Below are 17,128 nucleotides of genomic sequence, written 5' to 3'. Positions count from 1 at the left end.
AATGGATGACTAAAGTCACTCGCTGGAATTATGCCGTGACAGAGAAGTATCTACCGTTTATTATCGAACCTCTATTATTTTAAAAACCTCAATGAGATCACGCCTCAACCTTCTAAACTCAAGGGAATAGAGAGCAAGTTTACGCAACCTGCCCTCATAATTTAACTCTTTATGCCGTGGTATCATTCTGGTAAATCTGTGCTGTACCCCCTCCAGAGCCAATACATCTTTCCTGAGGTGCAGTGCCCAAAATTGAACGCAGTCTCCAGATGGGGTCTGACCAAGACTCTATACAGTTGAAAGTCCTTTAGCTTAAAGTTGTAGTTCTGTGTCTTGTTTCCATAGCGATCTCCAATATGGTACCTCTACATTGGTATTGACACATGTCCTTGTGTTTCCCATTTGTCTCTCTCTGTTTCCCCTCCATCACCAGACTATCAGGAGTCTTTCCACGTACACCTTCGCACAAGCAGTTGCACAATCAGCAGCAGAGGTGACATCTTCACAGAAAATGTCAGCTGCCATGATCCCCAGGAGAAAGGGAAGGAAATTAAAGAAAATGCAAAAGGGAAGGAATGAAGAGAGAGACCTAAGGGAATGATGAGGCTGACATCCTCCAAACCTTGGTCCGCACATGGCAATCTTATTCTACAGCAAGTAGTATAACTACACAGCACCCCTCAGAGCATGGTGCCACAGGGGTAAGGTCATTGATAGAACATCACACGGTGGAGGAACAAGTGCTGGAGAGGTGAGGAGGTAAGTTTGGCAGCCTTGAGAAGTGCTCCAGGACACTACCCCGCATGAAGGGCGCTATATAAATGCAATTTTTTGTTGTTGTTGTTGGTGTCTTGAGGTGCAGCTGCCCCATATTTCTGAGATAAGTAAAGGTAGAAGGGATAAGGTAAGACCATTAACTTCTGTCTCCTCTTCCTCGCCCCTCCCTACTCTGGGGAAACATCTATCATAGGACTTTCACTCTTTCCATCTTACATATGTATGGGGTGACCTTTCAGTCAGGCTGTTGAGAACACAGTTGGGAGGGAAGAAGTGCAAACACTCTACATAACACACTTGACAGGCACATAGTTAGGGATTTCAATATTATAAATACAGGAGGAAGCCAGAGTTGAAAAATTTCAGTTTCAACGAGTCAAGAATGCAACACTCAAGTGTCACACAATGTTTCCTCATTCTTTAAAGTCTTGTCAAATCCTCTTATTTCATTTAAAATTGACAATGCAGTATTTCCCCTGCACTGCAATGGAGAAACAGCCTATAATAATAATAATTCTTACATTTGATATAGCAACTTTTATATTGGGAGGACACCCTAAAGCGAAATATTATAAAGGACAGTGAATTTGTTTTTTTTGTGGGTGAATGAGCAGCCAATTTTGCACATGTTCCACAAACAATCATGAAGTGATTTTTATTTGTTGACTGACACTGGGAGAGGGAGACTCTTCTCTTTTTGAATAGTGCCATGGGATCTTTAATGTCTACCTGAACAGGCAGATGGGACCTTGGTTTTAATGTTTCAACTGAAGGACTTCAAACAATGTAGCACACCCCCAGCAATGCATTGGAATGCCATCATAGATTATATGACTTCCAGGTCCTGAAGTGAGGCTTGAACCTCAAACGTTCTGACTCAGAGGGGAAAGCCCAATTGACCTAGTCAGGTTGTCACTTGGGATGAATGAATGTATTCTGTCACTCAGATTGGAGCCTGATTGAATGTGTAGTGCTGTATTTCCTCCCACAAATGTGCTAATCTGATGCAAATCAGGTGGGTGGGAGAATTTTACCAGGCACCAAATGGGACATTGATATGGTACTTTTCACACTGGTAATGTTCATAAAATTGTGTGGTTTACTGAAAGATCACTGGATACACTTGCACCACCACATTTTCAATTGTGGTGGTTGATTTTTTGTGAAGAAAGTATTTAATTTACATTGAAACCACATAAATTTGTTTCTAATTGAAGATCACTTGTAAATTTCACCTGAGCACTTTTGGATTTGTGCCATGTAAAAATCAACCTGAGAACATTTTGTTATGAATTCAAACAGAGGTTAGTGTGTTCTGTTCAGTATCATAAACATCGCTTCACAAAGCATTGCACACATTGTGATTTTCTTTAAAAGGGAACTGCAGTGGAAGGTAAGAGCAATGAATAACATGGAATCAGCCCAATATAAATTCTGAGCAAATAATTTTCTCAACATCCCTCCTTTTTGTTAATAGTTGTGTTTACTGGAATGTTGAGCCTTGCTTCTTCCATTTTATTGTAGTAAATATTCTGGGATGCTGTAGGTAAAGGATTCCCCTATGAATGCTTCCTAGAATCACAGAATCATACAGCACAGAAAGAGGCCATTCGGCCCATTGTGTCTGCGCCGGCTCCGAAAAGAGCAATCCAACTCAATCCCACTGGCCCGCTTTCTCTCCATAGCCCTGCAATCCTATCCTCAACAATTACCCATCTACTTCTCTCTTAAAAGTTGTTATTGAATCAGCTTCCACTACCCTTTCAGATAATGCATTCCAGATCCGAACAACTCACTGGGTGAAAAAAAAATTCCTAACCTCCCCTCTGTTTCTTTTAACAACTATCTTAAGTCAGTATCCTCGGGTTACTGACCCACATGCCAGTGGAAACAGTTTTTCCTGGTTCAACCTATCAAATCCTCTCATGATCTTGATTATTATTAGAACAACAACAACAAAATTACATTTGTATAGCACCTTTCACATTGGGAGCACATCCGAAGCAGCTGGACAATCAGTGTTTTGGACCTGAACTCAGGGTTGGGATAGGGAATGGTGGAGGGCAGGTGGGGAGGAGGGTGAGCGAAGGCACTGTCGAAGAGGAGGGTCTTGAGATGGGTCTTGAAGAAAGCAACAGAGGGGGCGAGGTGGAGGAACTGCAGGATGGAGTTCCAGAGGGTGAGGGCAGAGTGGCTTCAGGCCCACTTGCCAATGGTGTGTGGGGTGGGGGATGTGAAGCAGGCTGGAGTCCGCTGAGCAAAGTGAGCAGGTAGGTTGGTAGGGGGTTAGGAGGTCGCAGAGGTAGTGGGGACCAAGGTCATGGAGGGCTTTGAAAGTGAGGTCCAGGATCTTGAATTGTATCCTCAGTGGAGCTGGGCGAGGATGGGGTGATAGGGTCGCGGAGCCTGGTGCGGGAGAGGACTCGGTTTGCAGAATTCTGGATTATCTGCAACCAATGGAGGGAGGCGTTGGGGAGGCTGACAAGCAGAGAGTTTGCGTAGTCGAGCCTGGATGTTATGAATGCGTGTATTAGGGGTCTCAGTGGCCTGCAGTGTGAGACAGTGAGACGGAGCCGGGCAATGTTGCGGAGGTGGGGGATGGCAGAGCGGTCATGGCACGAATGTGGGGTAGAAAAGGCAGTTGAGGGTCAAACAAGTTGCCAAGGCTCCAGACAGGCTCTGTGAGGTGGAGTGTACATCCTTGGATGATGATGCTGTCAGTGCCTGAGATGTAGAGGTGCTGACGGGAGCCAATCAGAAGAGCCTCGGTTTTGTTGATGTTCAGCTGTAGGAAGTTAGCTCTCCGGGGGCTAGAGGAGAAGCCGTTTATGGAGATGAAGTAGAGACGGTGTAAGAAGTAGGATCTGAACCAGTCAAGGACAGAACCATGAAGGTGAGGTGAAAGGAGAGGAGGTGGAGGAGGATAGAGAAGTCAACGGTATTGAAGGTAGGACGAGGAGGCAGAGGGAGCCCCAATTGCAGAAATGTCAAAATGCCATTTGACCATGCTGTGTCTATGCTGTCGGCTGCATTGAAACGCGATCGGAGGGATTTGTGAAGGGAGTGGCGGGAGAGGAAGCAGCGAAGCTGGGAAGTAACGACTCGTTCCAGGACCTTGGAAAGGGAGGTTGGAGATGGGATGGTAGTTTAAGAGCAGAAATGGGTCCAGGGAGGGTTTTTTTTAAGGGTAAGACTGATGCCGGACGTTTTTAAAGAGGTGGGAACAGTACCAGTGGACGGGGAGAGGTTTATGATGTCTGTGAGTAGAGGGGCAAGGAGGTGGAGCTGGGAGGTAAGGAGAGGGGTAGGGATGGGGTCAAGGGAGCAGGTGGTCGGTTTCATGTGGGTTATAGTGGTGGTGCGAGAGGAGGGAACAACCATAAAGCAGAGGATTAAAGGTGCCAGAAAGCCAGCCATAAGTTAAAAGTTATTATAGCTTGTGATACTCAATTTTAGCTGGTAATACAGTGAAATATATAAACTATGATTATAAGCCAAGATTCTTCTGATGGCTCAGCAGTTTTATTCAGTGAAAAGCTGAGCCATGAAATGGAAAATATAAGAAAACAGGAACAGGAGTTAGTGATTCAGACCATCCAGGTTCAATTCCCTGTCTCTGTGCTGAGTTAGCTGATCTCATTCAGGATGACATTATTACAATTGGTCACAGCTCCCCGAGTTAGGTTAAAGAAAAAAAATCAGGCAAGGTTCCAATTCCAGATCATTATCCAGTGAACTCTTTTTGTAAGATGTGTTAGTTAACACTGGGTAAGGATAGGATCAGCTAAATAGCTTATTTGCACATGAATGATGGGAAACTGAGTGAGGTCTGCATGGGCAATGAGCACCTATTTGCACAGGTGAGGAATAATTAGTCAAATACCTTCAGGAGGGGAAGGGGAACAAAATTGGCAAGAAAAAAGATTGCAAGTCTGAACTTGTCTGCCAAACTGATCCTTAGGCACTTTCAGAAGCAGTCTGTCTGGCATGTTATGCAAATTTGACAAAACCTGCAGGTTTGCAAAAATAACTTTATGTTTGCTTTGCATGTATTGTTCCATCCTGTTGCAGGTAAATATTCAATTACATTGATTTTCTTAAACAAAAAGGGCCTGACAATTAATTATGTACAAGGAAATTGTATTGTAAGAGAGGATTCCAGGTCTCGTATTTCAGGTTTTGTATAGGAATGTACAAACATCGGAAGCAAGAAGAGGCCATCGAGCCTGTTCCACCACATCATTAGATCTTGGCAGTTCTTTTTATCCAAAATGCATCCCCTGTCAGCATATACCTTAATACCTCTATGTGCCAGCCTGGCTGAATTGGTAGCACTCTTACCTCTGAATCAGAAGGTTGTGGATTTAAGCTGATAATTCCAGTGCAGTGCTGGGGATTGTGCTGCATTCTCAGATTTTTGGATGAGGTGTTAAACCAAGGCTCCTTCACCCTGTCCAAGTGTATGTGAAAGACCTCTCCTGGTGTCCTGGCTGGCAGGCTCACAACAAAATATAAAATTGGTCACTCATTCGATGGCTGTTTGTGAGACATTGCTGTGCACAATTTGGCTGCCGTGTTGATCCATAAAATACACACAGTCACGCCACTTTACAATAAATCCTGTGAAGCAATTTGAGACATTTTGACGATATGATGAGATGCTATATCAAATGCAAGGATTATTCATTATTATTTTTCTTTTCAGAGATAGTCATGGCACTGCTCCTTTAATATTGCAGAGCTGCTACCAAAGAGATAATTGCTGATTTAATTGATACAATGACATCAGTGGTAAGGCACTATTGCTCATTATTTGACCACATTTCAAATACTGACAACAACAAAAAAATTACATTTATAGAGCACCTTTCACATCAGGAGGATGTCCCAAAGAGCTGAACAGTCAGATGTTGGGGCCCGAGCATGGGGGAGGGAAGGCAGAGAGGTGGGAGGGAGACCAAAGGTACGGTCGAAGAGAAGGGTCCTGAGACTGGCCTTGAAGGAGGCAAGGGAGGAAGTGAGGTGAAGGGACCGTGGGATGGAGTTCCAGAGTGTGGGGGCAGAGAGGCTGAAACCCCAGCCACCAATGGTAGGGCAGGTCGGGCGGGAGACATGGAGCAGGCCGGAGCCTGATGAACGGAGGGAGCGGGCAGGTTGGTAGGGAGTCAGCAGGTCAGAGAGGTAGGAGGGGGCAAGGCCATGGATGGCTTTAAAGGTGAGAATGAGGATCTTGAACTCGATCCTCTGGGGGATGGGGAGCCAGTGGAGTCGGGTGAGGATGGAAATGATGGGGTCACGGAGCCTGGTGCGTGAGAGTACACAAGCTGCAGAGTTTTGGATGATCTGCAGCTTGTGAAGGGAAGATTTGGGAAGGCCGATGAGGAGGGAGATCCCGTAGTCAAGCCTTGAGGTGACAAATGCGTGGGTGAGGGTTTTGGCAACCTGATGGGTGAAGCAATGGCGGAGTCTGGCAATGTTGTGGAGGTGGTGGTAGGCAGTGCCGGTCATGGTGCGGATGGGGGCAGAAAGGACAGTTCAGGGTCAAACAAGACACCCAGGTTCCTGACTGGCTTAGTGAGGTTGAGTGTGCAGACATGGAGGGTGATGCTGCCAGCACCTGAGGTGTGGAGGCGCTGGCGCGAGCCAATCAGAAGGGCCTTGGTCTTGCTGACACTGAGTTGGAGAAAGTTGGCCCTCGTCCAGGACTTGATGTCAGACAGGCAGTCGGTCAGGAGCTCAGTAGTCCTGGAGTTCAGGGTGGAGGCAGAGAGGTAGAGTTGGGTGTCATCCGAATACATGTGGAAATTTATCCCATGTCTGTGAATGACGTCACCAATGACAATATTAAAGGATTTGCAAAATTTCCCAACTGACAATAAATCTTCCTAGAAGATTTATCTATCCCAGCTTGATTCTCTTCCAAACCTGATCCAATTAGACGCAGCAGACAATTCCTGAGTAAATAATGTGAGAGATTGTGAAGTAAAAATTTCAAAGCTGCAGTATTGTGTTCCTAGTTGACCTGCAAATGAAAACGACCAGCAATGCTTATTGCTCCTGGCTTATCTTCATGGCACCTTCCACTCATTAAAGAGACAGTAAGACCAATGTATAGTCACGTGCGGAGAAAAAAATACTCAACTGAATTGCCACATAATCATTACATGCTATAAAATGAGATTCCTTTATAATTACTGGCACCTCCCAGTGTTCCCTTACTTCTGCATTTTTATTCTTTCAAGCTGCTGATCAAAGGCAGCCCTCTCAATGAAATCATAAATCGAGAGTCTTTATTCTTGAAGGCTGTGATTCATGCTTGGAACGGTTTCACTACATACTGGCATCCGACAAAATCTAGTACCTCGCCCAAGAGGACAATCTTCATGTGTGAGCCTTGACATTTAGTGACGGCAAGCTAATTGTCTGTGTGATGTATCACAGGCAAAATTAATTCTGACCTCCCCCAATGTTCACATACTAGCACCTTCTACAAACTTCATTGAGCTGCTGACCAATGGTTGAATATTGGAAATGATTACCCATGGTATTAGTTAACACATGACTGAACCTAATGGATTCATGATATTTAATATATTGACTGGTCCCCAGGTGTAGTGGAGACAATGGTTTCAACCCCAAATCCTCCGTCCAATCGATACTCTTCTTAATCACTGGGATACATTGTGGGCAATGTATTATGCAGATGGTAAGAGACTTTACTTTATACAAAAATAATCAGAGTAAAAACAGTATTCAACCAGTTGACCAAATGCATTGATCTACTGGAACTCAACTGGACCTTGTTTGGTGATCAGTTCCTTCCTCTAACGATAAGAAGTTCTATTAAGCAGCTCTATCATCTCAGAGCCACCACAAAATGTTGCTCTTTTAAGACTTCATCCAATCCCTGACCAAGTCTGCTTTCTTCCATCTCTGTAACATTGCCCATCTCCATCACTATCTAATGCCCAACTCAGTTGAAACCCTCGGAAATGCTTTCATCTTCAGCTTCAACTTCTCCACTGCTATGCTTGCAGCATCCCTAGGTTTATCCTCCACAAACTCCAGATAATCCAGAACTCTGCTCCCCATATTTTCTCCTACACTGCGACCCTTGCCAAGCTCCACTGGCTCCCTATCCCGCAGTGGATCAAATTTAAAATCCTTGTCTTTACATTCAAATGCCTGAACTGCCTTGTCTGTCAGCAATCTTCTGTGGTCCTACTCTCCCGGTCAATCCCAATGCACTGCCAACTCTAGCCTGCTTTTTGTCCCCGTTCCCATTGCCTCACCATCAAAGAGTGATGTATGCAACCTAGGCGTCACCCGTACGCAACCTAGGCGTCAGGTTCGACCCCCAATTATCCTTCCTCCCCCACATCCGGTCTCTCACCAGCACCGCTTTCTTCCACCTCTGACGCATCGTCCGTCTCCGCCAATACCTCTCCCCAAAAGCCGCTGAAACTCTGGTCCCATGCCTTTGTCACCTCCTGGCTGGACTATTCAAATGCCCTGCTCGCCGGTCTCCCATCCACTACCATCCATAAAATCCAACTCCTATAGAAGTCTGCTGCCCGTATTCTCACCCACTCGAAACTCCGCTCCCCGATCACCCCAGTCCTTGCCAGACTGCACTGGCTGCCTATCCCAGAGAGGATTGATTTCAAGATCCTCACCCTTGTATTTAAGTCCCTGCACCCCTCTGCACCCCCCTACCTCTCTGACCTCTCTCCTCAGCACAGTACCCATTGCCTTCGTTCCTCTGGGTCTGGCCTCCTCCTTGCCCCCGAGTTCTTGGCTCCACCCTCGGCAGCTGTGCCTTCAGCCACTGTGCCCCGAGGCTCTGGAACTGCCTTCCTCAGTCCCTTCATCTCGTTCCCTCCCTTCCCATTTTCAGGTCTCTGCTGAAGACCTTTCTTTTCGACCGCGCCTTTGGTCACCTTCCCCCCCCCTCCCCCCGGCTAGGTCCCGGGATCCATTACTGTAAAACGCTCTGAGAGGCCGTCCAGCGTGGAGGGCGCTATATAAATCCAAGTTGTTGTTGTTAGAGTCATGCAGCATAGTGGTTAGCACGCTTGCCTTGCAAGTGAGAGGACGTGGGTTTGATTTCCGGGCCGGCTGAAACCTTTGGCAAGTTTCCTTACTCCACACCCTTCTGTTTACCTAACAATAAGTAGGAACTTGGTTGTTAGTCGATTGGTGAATCACTTCCAGGAGTAATAATCCCTCAAAAGAAATTGAAGATTCAATCCACAACTGTTTGTGCGCAACTGACTGCTGTGTTTTGCCCACAAAATACAATTCACTTTAGAATATATTCTGTGAAGCGCTTTGAGACATCTCAATGACATGATAAGGCTCTATATCAAATTCAACTATTATTATTATTAGGGAAATAAATAGTGCTGTATCAGTGTGAAATACACAGCCTACTTAAATGGGACACTTTAACCCACAGAACAATGGAAGTGGGTTTTGCAGCCCATTTGATATTTATCAGATTGATTGGATTTGGAGTAGATCCCAACTTCATTCTCTCAATGGGACTTTCCATAGTCGGTTTTGCAGTTTCCTATTTTTTTAGATTTGCTCACTGATAATTCAATATTGTGGAATCCTGTAATTCAGTGGTTAGAGCACTCATCTCACAATCGAGAGACCTGAGTTCGGCAGGGTGAAATGTTGGGGAGGTTTCCTTACTCCACATACCTCTGTTTAGCGAGCAGTAAGTAGGAATCCAGTTGTTAGTTGATTGATGGATCGCTTTTCCGGGGGTAATAATTCTTTTTTAAAGAAAAATAATAAATTAGTCACTTCAATCCACGACTGTTTGTGGAATGCTGCTATTCACAATTGGCTGCCGCAGCTTCGTGCAGCTGGATGTGGACCACATGGAAGCCATACTCTTTCGCTCCCGTCAACGTCTTCACTCCTGCCGACCTGAACTCCCCAACCGCCCTGGGATCTCCCTCAGACTCACCGAACCAGTGCACAATCTAGGCATCCGGTTTGATCCCCAGCTGTCCTTCCTCCCCATATCCAGTTCCTGACCAGGACCGCCTTATTCCACATCCGCAACATTGACCGCCTCCGACTGTACCTTACCCCAGATGCAGCCGAAACCCTTGTGCATGCGTTTGTCACCTCCCGCTTGAATTCCTCAAATACACTCCTTGCCGGTCTCCCCAGCTCCACTATTCAAAAGATCCAGTTCATTCAGAACTCTGCCGCCCACATACTAACCCGGACCAAACTCCATACCCCCATCTCATCAGTTCTGTCCAGGCTCCACTGGCTCCCCATCATTGAACGGATCGACTTCAAGATCCTCACATTCATGTTCAAATCCCTTCACTCCCTGGCACCTCCCTATCTCCCCGACCTCCTCACTCCCCAATCATCCACCAGATCCAGGCTCTGCCACGGTTAAGTGCTCTGGGACACTACCCTGCGTGGAGGGCACTATATAAATGTAAGTTGTTGTTGTTGCTGCTTTTCGCCCACAAAATATAGTCAATTCACTTTACAGTATATTCTGTGAAGCGCTTTGAGATATCTCAAAGATAAAATGCAAGGATTATTATTGCTTCGGGACATCCTCCTGATGTGAAAGACGTTTTATAAATGTGTACTTTATTGCATCCCATTCCCTGACTTTGGAATAACCAGATCATTGAGCCAGAATACCATGGGCCTAGTTTTGTAAGCGTCAAAATTTAGAATACTGTTGGAGGAGGTTTGCCTCCAGCCCATGTGTTATAGCATTCTTGCCTCTGGCTCAGAAGGTTGTGGGTTTATTGCTGTGTGCAACTTCATTGCCTACGTGTACATGCATTACACTTTATAAAAAAATATGTGAAATGTTTTGACATTATAGGTGCTAATTCAGATGCTGTCCTGCCTGAGTGGACTGCTAAATTAAACCCAATAGTAAATGCTAAATTGACCCCTCCATGTTTCTCCCTCCCTCCCTCCTTTCAAATCCCGCTTAAAGACCTTCCTCTTTGATCGTGCTTATGGTCACCACCCCCCTCCCTCTGAATCGGTGTCAAACTCTGCCACGTGAAGCGATCCGGGACGCTACCCCATGTGAAGGGTGCTATATAAATGCAGGTTGTTGTTGCGATACTCTTTTAATCATTTGGGGTTGAGTTCCTAGCTGTTGGAGGGTAATTATAATTTAACAACATAGTTTTAGAGCTGTTGACTGCTGAGTGCCATGTGAGATGCAGAAAGAGCAACAGGTGTTAGTTAACATGTTGTAAAAACACATTTGCCCAGCGGGAACTCCACTTACTTTCCACATGGAGCCCTATCATTTACTTAGCTGCAATGTTGCATAACCTTACCACCAACCTAATTTCATTTTACATTTCATCAATTAAAAGTTCTTTGAATTTGTTTGCTATCTGCCTGAAAATTCTCTGCTATATAACTGATGGGTATGATAATGATGGGAGAGGGGTATGTGGAAGGGGAGAGAAGAAGTAAAGTTATAGTATGGATCAAATCAAATTGATTTACATTAGGTGAATTTCACAAAAAAAGTGGCAAGATTGTGAAAAAAATTCACAAGACATTGCAGCAATTAAAATATGTAGAATGCACAGCAGGTATTTCAAGAAGCATTTTTTGATGAACTTTTGGGGAAAAATTTCATCTAGGTCTACTGTACTCTGTTTATGTAGCATTTTTTCGTCCACAAAATATACAGTCTCTACACTTTACAGTATGTTCTGTGAAGCACTTTGAGGCATCACAAAGGTATGATAAGGCGCTATATCAAATGCAGGTACTTTTATTATTTTAAATTGTCCACAATTTGGCAAATTGTTGAATTAACTTTGAACAACAATATTGCATTTCTATAGTGCCTTTCCCTTCGGGAGGACGTCCCAAGGTGCTGGACAATCAGTGTTTTGGACCCGAGCTGGTGGGCCGGATCAGGGAGGGTGGAGTGCAGGGATGGGGAAAGAAGATGATCGAAGGCACAGTCGAAGAGGAGGGGCTTGAGATGGAGACAAGGGAGGGGACGAGGCAGAGGGACTGCAGCTTGGAATTCCAGGGGTTGGGGGCAGAGTGGCTAAATTCCCACCTGCCAATGGTGGGGTGGGCAAGGCGGGGGACCTGAAGCAGGCCGGAGCCTGCTGAGCGGAGGGAGCTGGCAGGTTGGTAAAGGTTTAGGATGTCACAGAAGGAGGGGGGAACAAGCCAATGGAGGGCTTTGAAGGTGAGGACCAGGATCTTGAACTGTATCCTTTGTCAATTGGAGTTGGCTTTCTATGGTTCTGAAAAGAATTTGTAGAAAACAAGCTTCTAAATCAAAGCATAAGTCATTGCTTCGAAATAGAATATCGTTTACACTCACTGTCAGAATCAAACACTCCTGGTTAGACAGAGTACAGACACTCTGTTCAGCCTATGCCTGTGGTGTGGAGCAGAACAACGCACAGGTGGAGGTGCTGCCAATAGACCACCCCACATCTAACTCCTGCTACATTCACTTTGTTTCATTGCCAACTCCCGGCCTCTCTTGCACATGATTTGTGGCAGCCCACCAAAGCACTCGCAACTCTGAGGAATTCCAGGCCCAAACAATTTCACAGAGAACTTTACTGGACTCACTGAGAGATTTTTCAAAGAACCTTACTATATTGATGCTTTTCACAGCAGCTACACACTGCACCAAAGGGAGATAGATAATCTCTGTACAATCTCCCTTTGGAAGAAGTACCTATTTGTGTTTAATTATGAACAGAATTTTTGAAAGCAGAAACATTACAGTAATATGGAGTCCTGTAGAGTAGTGGTTAGCACACTGGCCTCACAAGTGAGAGGAACTGGGTTCGATTCCCGGGCAGCGTGAAACATTGGGCAAGTTTCCTTACTCCACATGCTTCAGTTTACCTAGCAGTAAGTTGGAACCTGGTTGTTAGTCGATTGGCGAATCGCTTTCTGGGAATAATATGTCCTTCCCTCACCAAAAAATTAATTTGGTCACTCAATCAAGCTGTTTATGGGACATTGCTGTGCACAATTGACTTCCATGTTTCACCCACAAAATACACAGTTAATCCACTTTACTTCTGTGAAGCGCTTTGGGATGTCTCAACGACATAATAAGATGCTATATTAAATGCAATGATTATTATTATTAATACTATTAAAATGGATTATCTGAGAAATAAAACTTAAATGTATATTTGAAAGGGAAGAGAGTCACTATTTTAGGGCAGGTAGAGTAATGCCCTATAACTGATACTGGCTCAGTTGCCTTCAACCACAGGTTAAGCTGCTAAACGCTTTTGATAATTTAGTGAGGAACAGCATTCTCTTTCATTCTTGGATTGCATTCAGGAATAACATAGATAATAATAATCATCTTTGTATTTGAAATGGTGCCTTATAACATTGAAATATCTCAAAGCAAGCGCTTCACAGAATGAGTTACTTCAAAGTGTAGTGACTTTGTTATGTAGGTAAACGTCAGAAGCTATTATAGATCTACACCGATTTAACTAAAGGGCAAGAAATCAATTCACAAGGAGCAGGCCTGACAGCTCGCTCTTAGACTGTCTTGCAAAGCTTAATCATTTTCTTTTTGTTATATATACTTTCTGATTTCTTGTTCTATGCCATCTCAGTGTTACATTCTGTTTTCTATTTTTCATACAGGTATGTACTTGCTTAGGTAGAATAATGGTGTCACTTTATTGTAGACAGCCATTCAACTTGTATGATACTGAAGCCACAGAACTGGTATTTGCAGTTTGGCTAAGCGATACATGACTCAAAATAAGACATGAAAGCTTGGATGAGAAAATGATCTGTCAGCACACAGATGTTTGAAGGAGTTACTGTAGAATGGGTGGGGGTTAAGTGGCCTTTTAACAATTTTTGCTGAGTAAGAACTACTGAGCATGATTCAGCAGCTCACACAGCAGGTGCTGTTGATAAAACTGCTTTCATACAATCATAGAATTATACAGCACAGAAGGAGACCATTTGGCCCATCATGTCTGTGCCTGCTCTTTGAAAAGAGCTATCCAAATTAATCCCACTCTCCTGCTCTCGCTCCTTAATAGCCCTGCAAACTTGTCCTCCCCAAATAATTATCCACTTCTCTCTTAAAAGTTGTTATTGAATCGGCTTCCACCACCCTCTCAGGCAATGCATTCCAGGTCCAGACAACTCGCTGTGTGAAAAAAATTCTCCTCATCTCCCTTCTAGTTTCTACTTGTTCACTCTATCGAATCCCCTCATAATTTTGAAAACTTCTACTCAGTCTCCTCTTAACCTTCTCTGCTTTAAGGGAATAATCCTAGCTTCTCTAGTCTCTCCTCATAACTGTAATCCCTAATTTCTGATACCATCCTCGTAAATCTCCTTTGCACCCTCTCCAATGCCTTGACATCCTTCCTAAAGTGTGGTGCCCAGAACTGAACACAGTACTCCAGCTGAGGCCTAACCAGTGTTTTATAAAGCTTCATCATAACTTCCTGACTTTTATTTTCAATGCCCCTATTTATAAAGCCTAGTATTCCGTATGCATTTTTAATAGCTTTACCTACCTGTCTGTCGTGCCACCTTTAAAGATTTACTTATATGAACCCCCAGGTCTCTCTGTTCCTTCACCCATTTTAACATTGTACCATCAGCTTATATTACCTCTTCTCATTCTTCCTCCCAAAATGTATCACTTTGCATTTCTCCACGTGTCTGCCCATTTTACCAGTCTGTCTATGTCCTCTTGCAGTCTGTTGCTATCCTCCTCACCGTTTACTACTTTTCCTAGCTTAGTATCATCTGCAAACTTGGAAATTTTACTCCCTATCCCCAAGTCCAGGTCATTTATATAGATCAAAAAGAGCAGTGGTCCCAATACCGACCCCTGAGGGACACCACTGCACACTTTCCTCCAGAAAAACAATCATTCACCACCACTCCCTGCTTTCTGTCTCCCAGCCAGTCCTGTATCCATGCTGCCACTGTCCCTTTAATACCGTGGGCTGCTATTTTACTTACAAGTCTCTTACGTGACATTTTATCAAACGCCTTTTGAAAATCCATATAAACTACATCAACTGCACTACCTTCATCCACCCTCTCCGTTATTTCATCAAAAAACTCTAGCAGGTTTCTTAGACACAATTTGCCTTTAAAAAATTTGTGTTGACTGTCCTTTATTAACCCATGTTTTTCTAAGTGAACATTCATTTTGTCCCGATATAATAGTCTCTAAAAGTTTCCCCACTCCTGACGTTAGGTTGACTGGCCTGTAGTTCCTGGGTTTATCCTTCTGCCCCTTTTTGTCCAGGGGAGTAACATTTGCAACCCTCCAATTCTCTGGCACCGTCCTGGTGTTCAAGGAGGTTTGAAAGATTGTGGCCAGAGCCTCCTCTATTTCCACCCTTACTTCCCTCAGTAACCTAGGATTCATTCCGTCCAGACCAGGTGACTTATCTACCTTGAGCACTAATTATTTTCCTTAATGAATTAATGTTGGTGTTTCTCTCACACTAGCAATAGGCTGCCCTTTAGTATTACAGTCAACATGTGATTTCCAACCCCCATGAATTATAGCGAGTGAGAATTTGTCAGCAATATATTTGAGACAGATCATAAACAATTGGGAACAAGCAAAGTCTCCAGCACACTATGGGGTCTCCAGGCCTTGGCTCTCACTAACCTGCGCCTATTTCTCTTTAGCATTAACTAAACAGGGTGCATGCCTCCAGGGAGAGAGTGGATGTTCCATTTCAGACACAGGGAAAAGGCCTGGTGTAGGTGTTATACATATGTGGATCTCTTAATCTGGTTTGGATACTATTAAACATGGTGTTGGGTTGCTGTCTGCATCAGACACTGGGCTGATCAAAACAAATATGTTTGCATTTAGTAACATCACCCAGAAGAATGGGATCCATTTCTACATGTATGTGGATAACACCCAACTCTATCTCTTTGCCTCTAGCCTTGATTCTAGGGAAAATAAATGCTGTTCTGACTGATTGGTTGTCTTGGATGAATTCCAACTTTCTTCCGTTGAATGTCAACAAGAACAAGGTACTCCTACTTGGCTCCTGACCTCTCACCTCAGATGCTGATAGCGTCAACTTACACAGATTCTTACTCCACCAGTGGTGTTTTGTTCAATTTCCTCCCCTCCCCAACTATTCTTCCAACCCTACCCCTATATCTAGACTTTTCCTCGCTCAACTTTCCCTCAACTCATGACATCTTCCGCCTCCACCAGTACCTCTTCCCCCTGGAAACGCTAAGGCCCTCACCCATGCTTCAATTATTCCAATGCCCTGCCCAGTCTTGGCATGTCCTCTGAACATGAAAGGCACTATGTAAATACAAGTTGTTGTTGTAGTCTGCTGTGTGAAGTGCTTTGAGATGTCCTTCCAATGTGAAAGGGTCTACATAAATGTAAATTGTTGTTCCTGCTTTTAGATTAGTTTTGCCCAGTGCCATTAGTGTCTGTCTGAATATTGTAACTGTGCCAGACATAGGCAATGGGTGGAAATATTCTTGGGGGTGGGCGGGAGCTGAGTAAAATTTAATAGCTACTGTTCCTCAGGAACATTTTGTGTTGTTCTGAATTCTGTGATTCATAGTTATGTGCCACTGTTTTTCGCAGGTACGAAATAAGATGAAATAAAACAAAAAAAACTAGTATAAAATAAAATGAGAAAAATCCTAAAACAAACACAGGAGGAAAGTTAAAAATTAAAGTGAATGGGTCACTGAGCTGTTGACTTGACTATCAGGTCCATCGGCTAATCGAGCAAGGATGCAGTCCTTTCCCTTCCCAGCTCCCTTTAAGGAGACATTCTGCACAAGGAAGGTACTCGCATTGCATTTCTAAAGCTCTTCTTCCTCAGCAAAAGCGATGGAAGCAAGCCAAGCCTTCTTTGAGGGGTAAGACACTGCACTGCATAGTAAGCAGCTTAGCAGACGTGCAAGGCCGCTGAGTTTGGCTGTTGGCCAGTGTATAGTGCACATTTTATGCCAAAACTGGAGAAAAGTTGGCAAGCTGTAGATTGATTTGAGAGGGGAAGGGCTAAGCCCCCTATAGTTCTAGCCACCCACTGCCTATGGAGGCAAATCATTCCCTCTATGGAAAGGCAGCATCATCCTTGTAAAACCTGAAACTTGGAAGGGGATGTGGTGAGAAAGGCACGTTCATATTAATAATGTTGGCTCGCCCGGTCTCACACCATTCTGTTGACAAATAAGTTGTTGGGTTTCTATTTAGAAAAAGCAGTTGTGTTCAAGGTTAATCTATAAATGTCACCGTAACCTTGGCTACTGGATTTTGCACTGGAATAACATTAGAGAGAGT

Source organism: Callorhinchus milii, unplaced genomic scaffold (assembly GCF_018977255.1).
Source record: "Callorhinchus milii isolate IMCB2004 unplaced genomic scaffold, IMCB_Cmil_1.0 Scaffold1, whole genome shotgun sequence".
Taxonomy (NCBI): Eukaryota; Metazoa; Chordata; class Chondrichthyes; order Chimaeriformes; family Callorhinchidae; genus Callorhinchus; species Callorhinchus milii.
Note: the sequence above shows the minus strand (reverse complement) of the source record.